Genomic DNA, 16569 nt, shown 5'->3' with positions numbered 1-16569 from the left:
TATGTCACAGTAGCCTGGGTTGAATTACCATTTGTTCATTGAATATGCTAATGAGCAAAGAAGTCAGGATGACTGTCATTCAACCTCTTATTCACGCAAAGAGCATTGGTTAAATCTCTGCTGTACACAAGCCTCTGCTTTTCACAGGCTGGGAGGATATGAAAAGTGACTACCTCTCTCAGCCCATGCTTTTCTACTATTGTACGCAGTTTCTCTCCCTGCTTCCCTCTTTGAAAGTAAGAGCAACATGAGGAGAGAGAGGTGAGAGCGAACTTCCTTCCACTGATTCACTCCCCAAATCACAACAGCCAAGGCTGGGCCAGGCCAAAGCCAGGAACTCCATCTAGATCATGCATGTGGTGGCAGGGGCCCAAGCACTTGGGCCATCACCCACTGCCTTCCCAGTAGGGAGCTGGATCAGGACCGGGACTCAAACTGGTGCTGGCACCATGGGATGTCAGTGTTGCAAGTGGTGGCTTAGCCTGCTTTGCCACAATGCTGACCACCCAGTTCCTCTTTAAAGGCAGCAGTGCATGGTTCTGTCCAAAGGGCCAAGGCTGCTTCTTTCCCAGGAAACAGCTGGGCTATGGAATGTGGTGTTGGCCCCACACAGCTGGCAACCTCTCCTAGGAGAAGGCAATCACGAGCCAGTGCCGGGAGTCCTCGTCAGCAATGTGTGTGTGCACTAACTGTTGCAGCAAGCCTCTCATCAGAGACGCCAGCAGAGCTAGTTCTCGGAGCAGAGCAGATCCTGAGGTTGAGGAGTGGATTAGCAAATGCATACTGAAAAAGCACGAAGGCTATCAAGCTCCAGTTCTCAATTGGCAAGACATTTTCTCGCCGTCAAGGGCCTCTCAAAGCAACTTCCCAAGCCTGCTTTAACTGTTTGCAGCCAAAAATGGAGGCTGTGTTAGTGTGCTAAGCAGAGCGAGGGCTTCGGGGTCACCGTTCTTGTCTGCGATTTAACAGCTCATCCAGCTCAGGCAAACACCGTCAACTGTAAAATGAACTTGATCACTTCTCTTTCGCAGCCGGGTGGAAGAATAAACCAAATGATCTATAAAAAGAGCCTAACTCAATGTGGCGTGGTGAAAAGGTCTGGAGTTTTGGAATTAGACATCGTTGTTCAACCCAAACATGCCTCTTATTAATACTATAAACCATGACAACACCAATAATAACAATTGTGAGTCTGTCCGGAAAATATACTACATACCAGGCAGTGTTGATAAGCACCAAGTGTGGATTGGCTACATTCATTGGAAATAGAGTAAATACTTATCATTCTTGCCATTTTCTGGGTGGGAACTGAAGAGATGAAAGTGAAGCTCTGAGTCCCCTCACTGAGAATGAAAAGACCACAGTCCAAAAGATAACCCGACTCTACCATCCACAGCATTGTTTTTAACCCCTAAGCTAAGGTGCTGTCTTATGAAGCCTCAGTTTCTTTATCTGTAAAGTGGGGATGACGTTTGCAAGGTTGCTAGGTGAACAAGAAGCACCTTTATTAGTGGTGCGAGATCACTTGTTGGTGTATTGCAGTGGCGGGGGTGGGTGGGGGGTGATGATGATGGTGGTGGTGGTGGTGGTGTTTGTGGTGACAATTATGACAAAAAGCTGATTGGCTCCCCAGGTCCTGAAAATGACTTTCACTGCTTTTCTTGGAGAAGGAGGGTATTAAATAGAAAATCAAACAGGAGCTGCTTTCTCTTCTGTAAAAAAAAATGAAAACATCTAACACCTGCAAAATCCACCCCGGTTGCATTTAGAATGGTGCCTTTGATTTCTTTTGCAGTTTCTTCATACAACTGGGACTCTAGTATAAGAAACAAATCTAAGAAATTAAAATGGTCACATTGGCTGAGGAGCTTACATCATATGCTATAAGGTGAAAGTAATAAAGTGTATCAAAGACGTTATTCAATCTTTCTCTCTCTCTCTCTTTTTTTTTGTGTGTGTGTCCAGTAAATTGCCTTTCCATAAAACCATCATAAACTCAAGGACACTGAGTGACTGTCCTGTCTGGGGCACGAGGGGGCAGCAAGGAGAGCAGGAAGCCCCTTTTCAATAAGGACGCCCTGTGGTCAGTTTTTCCAACTCCCTGGCCGGCAGTTAGGAGAGAAGTCTCCTGTTCTTGGCCCAGGTTGCAAAGCTAAATGAGTGAGGGGCAGGGAATGAGGAAGGGGACCTGGCCTATTTGCGGAGACCATAAATTCTGACTTCAGCTCCTAGTGCCTAGATTGCTAGTGAAGTTAAACTTGAGCCCCTTTGCTGGAATCTGCATTTTAAACTTGGCATGTGAGGTGTTTGGTCCCATTTTCCCTTGGAGGCTCTTACTGACCCCCAAATGCAGCTAGGCAACATTTTAGAATCTTGAATCTCAAGCCTGTTGCGTTTGGTTCCGACTGATTTCCTGAAAGCCATCATGTATTTTGTTTGCGATTCGTAGCTCCTGTTCAGTCGTTCGCTTTGCCCCGCAGTTTTTCTATCGGCCTGAGTGTTGACTGAGGGAATTTGGGGTTCCACTCGATCATGTTTGTACTCACCATTATCAGTGTCATCTGTGAAGTCCTTGTGGAGCCTAAGAATGCACATTTATGTTGACAAGTTTGATTTAAATGGCGGGATGCCATCCAGTGGTGTTTCTCACCCCGTCTCCTCTCACAATTGAACCATCCTCGCTGCTCTGCAAACCCACACCGGCCAGGCCATCTCCGGCCTCCGTTCATCTCCCTTACCTGGAAAGCCCTCACCCTTTTGTCAGTCAAGATCCTATTTGTTCTTCCCCTCTTACCTTCTCCAGGAAGGCCCCTTACTTCCCAAAAATGGATAGGATTTCCTCGTCTTGGCCCTGATACCGGACCCTCCCAGCAATGACTGAGGGGTACTCTCACTATCTGTTCCACAAGACTGAGAACACAGGGAGGGAAAGGCCTGAGTCTTGTTCATTGATGTTACCCAGGGCAGATGTGCAGCAAAGCATTGTTGGATGGACCTGGGGAAAGGGAGTGGCAGCTGTATCATGGAAGGAAAGGCCTGCTATGGCACGGTGCTCATCTTCAACCATCACAGGACTCCTTGGCTTGGCTCGCTTGGCTCAGCCACTCTTAGCTATGCGGCCTGAGTGGGCTCCAGAGATCCCTGTTCCTTGGTTTTGATCTTGAAATGCATGGCTCAGAAGCCCACTGTAAGGACTATAGTAATTGAATCAGGATATGCGTGTGCTATGGGAAATACCTGGGCATGCAGTCACATAATAAGATGTAACATGAGAATTTAAGACACCTTTCATTTTTTTTTTCCAGAATTACTTCTCATTTTTCCTCTATTCCCCTCTCCATAAACACAGGCACAATGTTTTCTAATCAACTTATGCTAATTCAGAAGAACGTGTATTATCCATCTACTTACCCTCTGTGTGCCTAGGCAGAGTGACGGAAGCATGAATAAAAGAATGCAAGCTGACCCATGTAGCTGACACCCTCAGGTGTGCCTCGGCTGTGGGTAAAGCAGATGCATGTATAGGTCTCTTTAAGAAAATCAGACAAATGGAAACACAGAGGCAAGCAGAGGCTAGTGTAAACGCTTGGAACAGGTTCTCCCAACCTGGGAGCTGGACAAGGCTTTGGGAAGGGATTGATACCTCCATCAAATCGCAAATGATGGACACATTTAGCCAGACAAATGAGTGTGGAAGGGCAGTCCAGGCAGAGGGAACATCATGAACACATGCACAGAGGCAAGTCAGGTTTTACTGGAAGGCTGTGTTAGAGGCAGGAGTGGTGGGGGATGAAGCAGGAGATGCCAGCAGAGAGTGAGCAGAGAGTGTCTTACGTACCTGGCTAAGGGACATACAGTTTATCATCAAAATCACTGGGCACCACTGAAAGGTTTTAAACAGGAGAGTGGCATGATTGCATTTTGGATGCATCCTTGAAATGAAATTTGTAGGTCTCTACAAAGGCTTTACCTTATTAAGCAGCATCCCCTTTGAGGTCAGCACTCCAGAAAAATATTGGTTCCTTCCATTCAGCATTAGTTTGACAAATATTTATTGTGTACTTTTATGCTTGAACCTGTGGTTTCTACAAAAGGCAAAAATGTTTTTCTACCTACCCTCATCCTGTTTGCAAAATATGGGGTGAGATGAGGCATCTACCTGAGTACTTCTAGTAGGGCTTGGAAAGTAGGGGCATGAGACCAAAAGAGATTTACAGATTACAAGCTGTCACACATATCCCCAAACCTGTTCCTTGAACCAGATGTTGGACTGGTTACAAAATAAGCCCTCAAGGTGATTCATGAAGCATGGAGTCCTGTGAGATTCTGTTTCAGTGGGGGCAGGTTCAGGAGTCCAGCTAGGACTGAGATCTGCTGCCAAAAGACACCCTAGGAGGGACAACTTAAGTTTTGAAGCAACTGATGACAGAGTAGGAAGTGTGTGTGCTGTGCGTAGACTGGTGAATAGCATGTGAGCAGTAAGTATCAGACAAGGACAAGGTGAAGGCTGCTCCTTAGCCTCTGTGGTGGGATGGAGAGAAACATGGCCCTTGTTAGGGGAAGCACAACTCTAAGTGCTACAACATAAGCAGATGTAATGGTTTGGGAATAGATCAACGAAGTGGAGGAATTAGCACCTTCATTATTGAAAACCATGAAATAGTGCTCATTTTTTCAGAATGGATTCACATGATCTGAACTGTATTTTACAGCCACTGGAGCCCTGAAGAACCTTTGGGTGAGGCCGGGTTGTAGTCAAGAAATGACTACCAAGTCTGGTAGAAGTTCACCTGCTGTGCCAGGGAATAACTATAGTTACAGCTGCATTTATGCCAGGAAATAGGACAATCTTCTCTCCCCTCCACTCCCCTTCCCTGCAAGCCTTAAAACATTCCTAGGAAATGGATAGGAACAAGATCAGGATCCTCTCCTACAACTGTCACATCTAGTGATCCCTGAAAAATCAGCCATTTTTCTTGATTTTTTTTTGTTTTGTTTTAAAAACCTACCTGAACATGAGACAGTTTATGATCTCCATTTATCCTATATCAGATGAACGTTAATATGTTCCATTGCAGAAATAGTAACATGCTTGATTATATTACGGCATGCTGCCCAGACCACACTAGGGTTTACAGACCCAGAATTTTGTGACACAGAACTTTACTAAATTCGGAAAATTTCCAAATTCCAAAATATATCTGGCCCAAAGGTTTTATATGAAGACTGTAAGCCTAAATTATTATTGTTTTAGAGATAACAAAATTAAATTTTAGAGAATCCTAGTGATTTTCCAAAAAAGAGGATGGAATGAAGTCTGAGCGCAAATGAACAGGAGGACATGGCGGGAGGGGCTAACACAGAAGCTTTCATATTGGACGCTGGTTATCTGTGTTGGTGCCGAAGCACTACGAGGATTCATGGATGAAAGTTCTGGTGGCCGTGTACTTGGTAATGGATGGACAGAAAGACCTTCAGAAAGAGAGGCGTGCAGGCAGATTTAGATTAGAAGGAGGCAAAATGATACAATGTTAATCTGCCAAAAACTCTCTGCATCAAAAGATCTTTTCTCTATAATCACCCTGCAGAGGAAACTGAGATTATTATTATACCTCTTTAAGTGATAAGAGGCCCTCCATACGAGTAGCTTTGGGGAAGAGAATAGCTTTGGGACCTGCTGTCTCCTACCCTGCTCACCCTACACTGGGGCTCATCTGTTCTGCTCATCTGTCCATATACCTCCATGCCTTTGCCTATTCCTTTGGCCTCCAATGTCTTCACAGCCCCCTTTCTCCAATGCAAACCCACTAATACTTCAATCATATTTCCTTTGTGTAGGATTCTCTGTAAGAACCAAGCCAAACAAATTCATTTCACTATATTTTTATAGACAGCATACATGGAATTTTGGGTAGGTAGTTGTTTACATACTATCTTCACTCAGTGATGATCCAGTGTCTTGACCGGCTCACTTCAGCTATCTGCTGAATGTCACAGTGATGGAAAGTTATATCCCCACATTGAAAAAGATGAAGATACAGACTATTGGACAATTCTGATAAATTAGTAAGTAATAAGTACCAAGACAGGAATTAACTATGACCCCTTCCTGAACAAGTCCAGTAGGTTGAGGTAAATGGTGCTCTGGATGAGACCAGAAGGAGTAGAGGTTACCCAGCATGCCATTCCCAGCTTGCATCTTTTGCAGGCTCTGCAATGGCCATTGAATAAAATCCCTGTTCCTGTTCCAGTAGATAATTCCAGTGCCTACACACAGCAAGGAAGGAAAGGGCCACCTGGGATTTCATCCTGCCTCAGGTACGGATTAAGAGTGGGAAGAGAGCTTAACCATGGATAGAGCCCCAGGTACTTTTTATGCCTTTTAGTGAGACACAAAGAAATATGAAATAGGAAAGGGGCAAGAGGGTTGATATAGTTCCCGGGGGTAATTTTAGTGATTGTCCATGAAATCAACAAAGGTACTTCAAAAATGTTTTGGAAAAATTGGATTAAAAGTAAAGCTTATTTGGCAAACATTTATTCTGAAACCCATTTATGGTTTTCTGAGTAATCTTCATTTTCCATGACGTTTTTGAGGACCTTCTCATAATCTGACCATTCAAAGGAATGAAGACACGAGGGGAGCATAGACAGAGCAAGAGTATTGGAGCCCATGAAGCCAGAGAATTCCTAGAGTTGGGGTATTCGAATGGGCAAGGTTAAGATAGGTGGCGTCCAAAGATTGTGAGAAATGAGGCCAGGTCATTGGATGGATTGTCTATACGGACTGGTGGAGGTCTTACTGGTATGGGAGTGGGAATGGGGGGAGAGGACTGAGCCCAGCGCTACAATCATCACTACATGGAAGACAGCGGCCAGGAATATTGCAGAAAACCTCAACCAGGAGCCATGGATCTTGTCTGGCACGTTCTACATAGGAGTTGGTGTTTCTACGGAGGGAGAAATTCCCTTGAAGCAGCAGTGAGGAGTTAAGAAAACACTATACCCACCTCCTGAACCAGAGCAAAAAGGTGGAGGGGCGTGTTCACAGAGGAGACTGCAGGTAGAAAACTTGTCCTGCCTATTGATTGAGCCCCAGGGAGCTCAGAGGAAGGAAGGGGCAGGTTGAGAAATGGAATTCCACCACGGAGGTTACCAATGTCTGGGGGGGGGGGGGGAGGGATAAGCCATTGCGTTAAGGAACTGGTGTTTCCGGATGATGACCAGGGTAAACAGGGATGGCCTGATATTTTAGGAGGTGAGTATTTGGCTCACTGTTTACTATTACTTAAAATTGAGGACCCAGGCCATCAAAGAAGGAGGTACATTTCTCTGAAGAGAGGAGAGAACTTCCACTTTGATTATGGCCCTGTCTAAATAATGTCAGTTTGTGGACTCAAGAGGTTTCCATAGCCTTGACAGCTCATGACAAGAGCCTCGAATGCTCACTGACATCATAAATAAGAGTGTCAATTGTTAAATCAACAATAGGAGTCATTGTGCACTTGCTCCCCATGTAGGACCCCTGTCCTTAATGTGATGCACTATGAGAATTCACGGTAAAACTAGTCTTCAGACAGTACTTTATACTTTGTGTGTCTGTGTGGGTGCAAACTGTTGAAATCTCTACTTAGTATAGAGTTAGTCTTCTGTATATAAAGATAATTAAAAAAAAGAAAAAAAGAATTGAGGACCCAGGCAGCAAGTGTGCTGTGACGACAGGGGCATGGTTGTCTGATTAGGACCATGTGGGATTCTATGGGCTGCCTGGTCCTGGCATGGGAAGGAGGTATTCTAATGGAGGCACTAGGATAGCTGCTCACCTCCTTCCTTCTTTAGCATGTGGCACATGGGGTTGTGACTTGGGGACTGCAGTGTTACCAAGAGCAAGGACCCGAGGTCAGACACTTCCAGGTTTGTAGCATTTGGCTCCGTGTAGTGAGTGAGCATCACAAATATTAGCCCCATTTTGCAGGTGCAGAGAGATTTAGCTTAATCAAGGTCAGATGTCTAGCATGGCTGGGACTCCTGTTCATACCTGATATGAAGATGAAAAGTACTGTTTGAACTTACAGATAATGAGAGTGTGGCAATGGTGTGCAATGATTCGTTTTTGTACCTTTATTTGATGAAAGTTTTTAACTTTTCCAGCCTATATCTATTCATAAGGTGAGAAAAAGGATTTCAAATAGCACTTTTATGCTGTTGTTCCTTACGCCTTCTAGGGGACCTGGCTCCTGGTGCTAGGAATACATTATGGTAGTAAAAGTTGGATCGCCCTTTTATTCATGAAGGGTGCTTCAGATGCTATTCTTCATAGACTTTTCTTTCTTTCCATCTTAGGTAGGATTTGACAGCTGTTGCTACTTCTCTTCTGGGCTCATAATGTCTTGGCTTCTGTAGTCTTTGTGCTTTGGCTATTGAGGTTGCCTATACCTCAAGACTCTTGCATTTGCTTATCAATAAATGAATATTGAGATTTGTGATAAACCATAGTCACTCATCTTGCCTTTGTTTCTTCCTGTGGAAAACAGTAGTCAGTAATATGCAGAATTCAAAAGTTAGTTAACTTTTTAACTTAAGCAATAGGAATTAAGGGACAGGTATTTGGTATAACAGTTAAGATACCTATTGAGATGCCACATCCCATATCAGAGTGTTCTGGGTCTGCTCTCAATTCCAGCATCTTACTAATGCACACCCTGGGAGGTGCAGGTGCTGCCACAGTAATTGCGTGCTTCCAGTCATGTAGGAGCCTTGGACTGAGTCTGTTTCTCCCAGCTTCAGCCTGGCCCATCCCCAGCTAGTGCAAGCATTGGCAGATTTAGTCTCTCTCTCCCGCTTTCTTTTACCTCCCCATGTCCCCCCTCCAATGTCTTTCTGCCTCTTAGATACATAAGCTAACAGAGAAAGGCATCAAAACAGGAACTTCTCCTTTTAGAAGTAATTCTCTGTGTGTTTCTATGAGGATGTTCACATCCTGAGCGGCTGTTCAGCCTGCAATTTGCTGTGATGGATGCCACAGTAGGTGTTAGCTCCGACAGCAAGGACGGAGACTCTGGGGGAGGGGGGGGAGGGGAGGGGGCAGAGCTGGAGCAGTGCTCCCCACATGCTTTAGAAACCAGTGATCAGATCATGTGAGGTGACACAAAATTTCTCTCAGTTGCAAATTTATTTTGAAAGTGTGTAGCATTGAATTGCATTTTTATATTTTGTTATTTGGCTCTGCATTTCATATTACGTTTTCAATTACATTAAATCAGAACTACCTTGCAAATCCAAGATATGTGGTCACAATAACCATGTAATTTATTTAAAAAAACTTTAATAACCACAATGTTTTTCTCATCTCAGTATAAATAACAGAACATATGATAGAGTGTTTTTGAAAGCACATGTAAATGGGTTTCCAGGGATTTTTATTTGTTTGTTTTGATGGAGTGATTAGAGCTCCATTTCTTATGGCAGCTCTCTTTTTTTTTATGCTCAGGATCACTAACCATCAGGCAAATGCAAACAAAAACCACAATGAGGTATCACCTTACCCCAGGTAGAATGGCTATCATCCAAAAATGAAAAAATCACAAATGCTGGAGAGGATGTGGAGAAAAAGTACCCTAAAACCCTGTTGGTGGGAATGTAAACTGGTACAACCATTATGGAGAAGAATATGGTGATTCATCAGAAAACTAAAAGTAGATCTTTCATATAAACCAGCTGTCCCACTCCTGGGAATATCCCAAAAGGAAATGAAATGGCACATGCAGGAGTTACCTGTACTCCCCTGCTTATCACAGCTCAATTCACAATAGCTAAGATCTAGAAGCAACCTAGATGTCTATCAACTGTTTACTGGATGAAGAATATGTGATATATGTATAAAATGGAACACTACTTGGCCATAAAAGAATGAAATTCCTGACTTTTGCAGTAAAATAGATGCAACTGGAGATCATTATGCTTAGTGAAATAAGCCAGATCCCAAAAGACAAAAAACACATATTTTCTCTGATTTGTGATGGTTAACACATACTGTGTAAGATATTTAATGTACATGAGTGAAATTGGCATCTTTGGATTTGTCTATATTCCTGTGGAACAGTGGTCTTTCTCCTTTCTACTTGTTGAGCTCTTTATTAGGTGGAGCATTAACCCTTTGACCATAAAGTAAATCCAAAATGTTATCACAAAAATTTAAAAAGGAAGGCCAAGTTTGGAAATAGGGGGTTAAGCCACCACCTGCAATGCTGACATTCCATGTGGATGCTGGTTTGGGTCCCAGCAGCTCCATTTCTGATCCAATTGCCTGCTAATGCACCTGGGTAAGCAGCAGAAGATGGCCAAAGTACTTGGGCTCCAGCCACCCACATGGGAGACCCAGATGAATCTCCTGGCTCTTGGCTTCAACCTGGCCCAGCACTGGCCATTGTGGCCATCTAGGGAGTGAACCATCAGATGGAAGATCCCTCTCTCTCTTTCTCTGTCTCTCTGTAACTCTGCCTTTCAAACAAATAAATCATTTTTAAAAATTTAAAAAAGGCGGAGGGAGGGAGAAAGGGAAGAAGGAAAGTATTATATTCTTGGAATTGAATCTATGAACCTCATTAAATCTGTTTTCTTTATGTCAAAAATATAAAGAAATTTTTAAAAAGAGAGTCTGTATAGAAGATTTGTTTGTTATTTGAAAGGCAGAGTGGCAGGGAGGGAATGAGAGCACATGTGAGAAAGTGAGAGTGAAAATAAGAGGGAGAGAGAGTCAGAGACGGGTCTTCCATCTGCTGGTTTACTCCCCCAAAAGCCACAACAGGCAGATCTGGGCCAGGCTGAAGCCAAGAGCCAAGAATGCCATCTTGGTCTCCCATGTGGGTGGCAGGGGTTCAAATACTTGGGCCATCACATTCTGCCTTTCCTTGTGCATTGGCAGGAAGTTGGATTAGAAAAGGAGCAGCTGGGGGGCTGACACTGTGATGCAGCAGGTAAAGCTGCCGCCTGCAGTCCCAGCATCCCAGATAGGTGATGGTTCGATACTCAGCTGCTCTACTTCCAATCCAGCTCTCTGCTGTGGCCTGGGAAAGCAGTAGAAGATGGCCCAAGTCCTTAGGCCCCTGAACCCACATGGGAAGACCTGGAGGAAGCTCCTGGCTCCTGGCTTCATATTGGCGCAGCTCTGGCCATTGAGGTCAATTTGGGAGTGAACCAGTGGATGGAAGACACATCTCTTTCTCTCTCTCTTTCTCTTTCTCCCCCCCCCCCCCACCCCGTCTGCCTCTCCTCTCTCTGTGTAACTCTGACTTTTAAATAAATAAATAAATCTTTAAAAAAAAGAAAAGGAGCAGCTGGGACCTGAACTGGCACTCTGATATGGAGGCCAATGTTGCAAGTGGTAGTCTAACCCGCTGACCCACAAAACTGGCTCCTCTTATAACATTTCTAAAGTAAATGTGACATATACAAAATTGGTTATGAAATAACAAATCATAAATTAGAGCTAAATTTAAAAGATTTATTAACAGAATAGTTAAAAGCATTCCTGAAGTTACAAAGGTTTGGATTCAAATTCCTGTACCAATTTCCAACCATGTAAACTGGGGAGAATTACTTAACCTTTCTTTATCTGTTAGTTTACCTATAAAATGGAGCAATAACAATGTCTTTCCTTGTAAGGTTATTGTGGAGATTAATTAAGATAACATAGATAAGGACTGGTGGAATGAATAGTGAAAATAGAAATAATGTGATTATCAATTCTCTGAAACTAACAATGAAAAAATATGCTTCCCGAATTAATACTAAAGCATCTGTGTTCATATGATCAGGCATTACTTTGCCACTTGAAAAACACAAATTTTAAAAGTCTCTAGACTCACCAAGCAAATGCCTGTGTTTGAGGAATCCAGGACAAATCTTGGGCTCTGACACCAGATTCATAGGTTTGATTCCCAGCTTTGACCTTTCTTTGCTGTGACCTTGGAGAAGTTGTTTAGGTTTTGGTGCCTCAATATCCCTGGGTGTCTCCTGGGAATAGAGTGGTTTTTAAATGTGTAGGATGTGCTGAAACTATCATGTACACATTTGCCTACTTTGTTACTCTTCACTAGAGTTCTATAAACCAAGTGGAGAGCAAGCCAATGAACTGTTTTTCTATTATTACCACAATCTATTCATCTAAACACAAGGCCAAACCTCAAGAACTGAGTGTCAGGCCTGTAACTGTTTCACACTGGCCTCCCCATTCTTCTGACAGAGCAGTGCCATTGTTTGTCTTGGTTAATTCCTGCTGGCTCCTTGGTTTTCCATATCAAAGAGACAAAACCCCTCTGTTTAGCCCACACCACTGTTTTTTATCTTGGGTTGTTCCCACAATATCTCTGGAACCATTTTGGCTTGTGCTTTCTAGACGAGGCATCTGAAACTTGCCTAGTCCACATCAGAAGTGGCCAGGCAACTTTCCAGGGCTATTTTTGGGACTGTCTTCCCAACATTTTAGTGATTAATTAGGTCGTTTATTTCTATGGGCTTTCTGAGCTGCCTTTACAATATCGTGCAGGAAAAAAGTTTAAAATTCTTCAGATACTGTCATGTGTTAAGAGGATCTGCTGGCTTCTGTAAACATTCATTTGCTATTCATTTATTCGCTATAAATTTTGCAAGTCACAGGGCTGGGACATCAAGATAAATAAGATACTACTCCTGTTTTGAAGTGATTCTGAAAATCTTACAAATCCAGGATCCATGCCTTCTCCAAATTTGTATGGGGTACCCACTATAGGCCAAGTACGCTTCCAGGCACTGGCACCAGTGAGTAAAGACTGCAGTATGCACAGAGCACCTGTCTTGAAAGAGTACCTGTTCCAATTGAGGGAGATAGACAATACGCTGGTGTTAATAGATACTATCAACAAAAGCTAGTCAGGATGAGCTGGTCAGTATTTTTTTACCAAATCTGTTGCCAGTTTGAATGCAAAGATTTATTGTAGGTTATGTTAGGGATTCCCAAGACTGGAGGGGAGCTTGTATGCTACCAGCTAAAGGAAAAGTCCAATATGCACATGGGATTATGCTGGTGGGAGCACTTTGGTGTTGCTGCCCATTGCATAGCATGGGAAACCCCACCCTTGCTTCTCCCCAAAAGAGATTCTCCCCTCAGTGGATACACTTCCGGATCTCCCAGGGACACCTCTGCTCGGCAGGATGCCACCTGAAAGAGCACCTGACAGGTGTAGTTGTGAGCTCTCCTGGCTCTGTGTTGAGGAGCTGTTCACTAGCAAGATTTGGGAGAGCCAGTCTGGACACCAGGCAGGGAAGGAAGAGGGTGAAGAGGAGCGGCTGCTTTATATAGCATGGTCACGAAAGTCATCTCAGTGAGAAGTTGTCTCCAGCTACACAGTGGTACACTCATCAGTAACTTGTGCCCGCTCTGAATGTTAAGCCTGTGGACCTTCTGAAGGCTTGGCCTCTGCTTTCTTCAGCCTTGCATACTAACACTGGGGCTGTAGTAACGAGAAATCGCTTAGTTCTTCCCGTATGTATGTTGCTGTTCCACATCGCCATGCTGCCTCTATTCATGCTGCCATCTCTGGACTGCCTTCCCCACCATTCCTTGCTTGGCTGCTTATTTTAGCTGAGATGTCTTCTGTAGACGCCTTGTTTGTGCCCCCACATTGTACCATGAGCCCTTTTTAAAGTTTCCATAACAGACTATGTATTCCATAGTTTTCCACTATGTATTCTATAATATAGCTATATATTTAAATGCTTTCCTCTATTACATTAAAATAATCAGTTTATGTTCTGTCTCCTTCATTCCATAAACTCCAAAAAATCAGACTGCCTTATCTTTGTAACCCTTGTGCACAGCACACAGTAGGCAACTGATAAATATTTGGAGGTGATACAAGTTTCATTTTGAACAAGCAGTTCAAGAAATTGGAAGAAAAATTGCAATCTCAAGTAGAAGAAACATCACATTCAAAGATGTAGAAAATCTTAAAAAGGGGGAGGGAGATGGTTGGCACTGTGGCATAGCAGATAAAGCCGCCACCTGCAGTGCTGGCATCCCATATGGGTGCTGGTTCAAGTCCCAGCTGCTCTGCTTCCTATCCAGCTCTCTGCTATGGCCTGGGAAAGCAGTAGAAGATGGCCCAAGTCCTTGGGCCCCTGCACCCACGTGGGAGACCCGCAAGAAGCTCCTGGCTCCTGACTTCAGTTCAGCGCAACTCCAGCTGTTGTGGCCAATTGGGGAGTGAACCAGTGGATGGAAGACCTCTCTCTCTTTCTCTTTCTCTCTCTCTCTGCCTCTCATTCTCTCTGTGTAACTCTGATTTTCAAATAAATAAGTAAATCTTAAAAACAAACAAACAACAAAGGTATAGGGCAGGCATTTGGCTCAACAGTTAAGACACTGGAATCCCACATCAGAGTACTAAGGTTTCATCCCTGACTCTGACTCCTCATGCTTCCTTTTAATGTTTGATCTGGAGGCAGGGGTGATGGCTCAAGTAGTTAGGTTCCTAACACCCATGTGGAAGACTAGCTCTTAGCTTTAGTCGAAGCCCAATCCCAGCAATAGTAGTCATTTAGGGAGTGAACCAGCAGATACAAATACTCTCTCTCTCTCTCTCTCTCTGTGTCTCTGTGTCTGTATGTCTCGCTGTCCCTCCCACTTTCAAATAAATAATTTAAAAATTATTTTAAAAAAGACATGAAAGAACAAAACGGGTTTGGAAAAATATATGCAATTCAGTGAGGTTATAAGGAAGAAAGCACATTGTAGAGGGGGCCAATGTAATGTCAGAATAACTAGAGTTGGGATAAGGGTGGGTCTTGTAAACCAAGCTGAACAGTTTGAGCTTATTTGACAGGTTTGAGGAAGCCAACTAGAAGGATTTTAAACATGTAAGGAACTTACAAATCAGATATGTGCTGTTAAACAGATTTGTCTAGTAGTTGAGTAAGTGGCGATTTACAGGGGCTCAGAGAGGAAGCAGAGACAGAGCCATTGCAAACAATAGCTAAGGCAGACTGGAAGGCAGCAGCAGTGGCATGAAGAAGGGATAGGCTCTTGGGCTGCTGAAGCTTGAAGATCAACGGATCTGAGGACAGTAAGCTGTGGCACCAAAGAGTGGAGCGTGATTTTATCCTGAAGGCCCCCTTGGCTACCTCCCAACACATCCTCATGCCACTTGCCTCACACCCTGCACCCTGAACTCCCTCCTATGCTGGTGGGTGCTAATTTAAAAATGCACCCTATTTATTTCCTATCAACAGCAAGAAAAATCAAAATCTACGTGTTAGTGTTGGAGACCATCCAGGCTGACCTCTAATTTGGTACTTGAATGAGCCCAGAGGAAGGAATGACATATTTGCTATACCTCTGGAAATCAGCCACAGGCACCCAGCCACCATTACAGGATCTATTTAAATATTCATGTAGCAGTTGTCTCTAGTGTGTCCTTGTATATGTGCTTGTCTTCTGTCTCCTTTAACATGAGAATGTGATGTGTAAGAGCAGAGCTTGACACCAGATAGTGGACTCTTAGCATGTGTTGAAAGAGAAATCATCCAGGTAGAATCAGATTCTTGATTTTGCAGGTTATAAAATCCATAATTCTATTTTTCATATAGCATGTGTTTAATCTTACACAGACTAAAATCTGCAGAGCAATAATGTTGGAGTTCATGTGGCTTCATATAATAATAGCCAGAAACAGTTATCATTATACTCCTTTAAATATATCAACCACAGACCAATTCACATCCATTAGGATGGCTACTATAAAAAAATAAATATGGGTGAGGATGTGGATAAATCGGGAACCATGTGCAGTGAGTAGTGAGAGTGTAAAATGATAGTTGCTATGGAAAATGGTGTGGAATTTCCTCAAAACACTAAAAATAGAATTGCCACATGATCCAGAAATCCTGTATCTGAGAACAAACTCAAAAGAATTGCAATAGCAGCATCATTCACAAACAACAGTTAAAATGTAGAAGTAACCCAAGAGTCCATCAACAGAGGAATGGATAAGCAGAATGTGTTATATACATGCAATGACTATTATTCAGCTTTAAAGAAGAAAGCAATACTAACACATGCTATATAACAGTGTAAACTTTAAAGCCCTTCTGAGTGAAACAAGCCAGTCACAAGACAAACACTGTATGATTCTACTTATATGGAGGACCTGGCATAGTCAAATTCATAGAGACACAGTTACAGAGTTTTAACTTTGCAAGATGAAAATAATTCTGGAGATTGATTGCACAACAATGTGAATCTATGCAACACTAATAAACTATACATTTTAAAAATGATTAAGATGACATATTTTGTTATGTGTATTTTACCATATTTACAATTAATATTTACCACTGAAGTGTACACATCTGATATTTCATGTGATCCTTGCAATAACCCTGAACTTCTGTTAGAAATATAAGTCCTATTTTATAGTGAGGAAATATGGTTCAGAAGTGAAGGAGATCACCCAAGGCAGCTAACTTGATAGTAGCTAAACTGGATTTCTGGATTTCACACTCATATTTCCATGTCCAGTGGTGGCTTCTGCC

Source organism: Lepus europaeus, chromosome 5 (genome assembly GCF_033115175.1).
Source record: "Lepus europaeus isolate LE1 chromosome 5, mLepTim1.pri, whole genome shotgun sequence".
In the NCBI taxonomy this organism is placed as follows: Eukaryota; Metazoa; Chordata; class Mammalia; order Lagomorpha; family Leporidae; genus Lepus; species Lepus europaeus.
The sequence above is the reverse complement of the archived record's forward strand: the minus strand, read 5'-3'. Positions refer to the sequence as shown.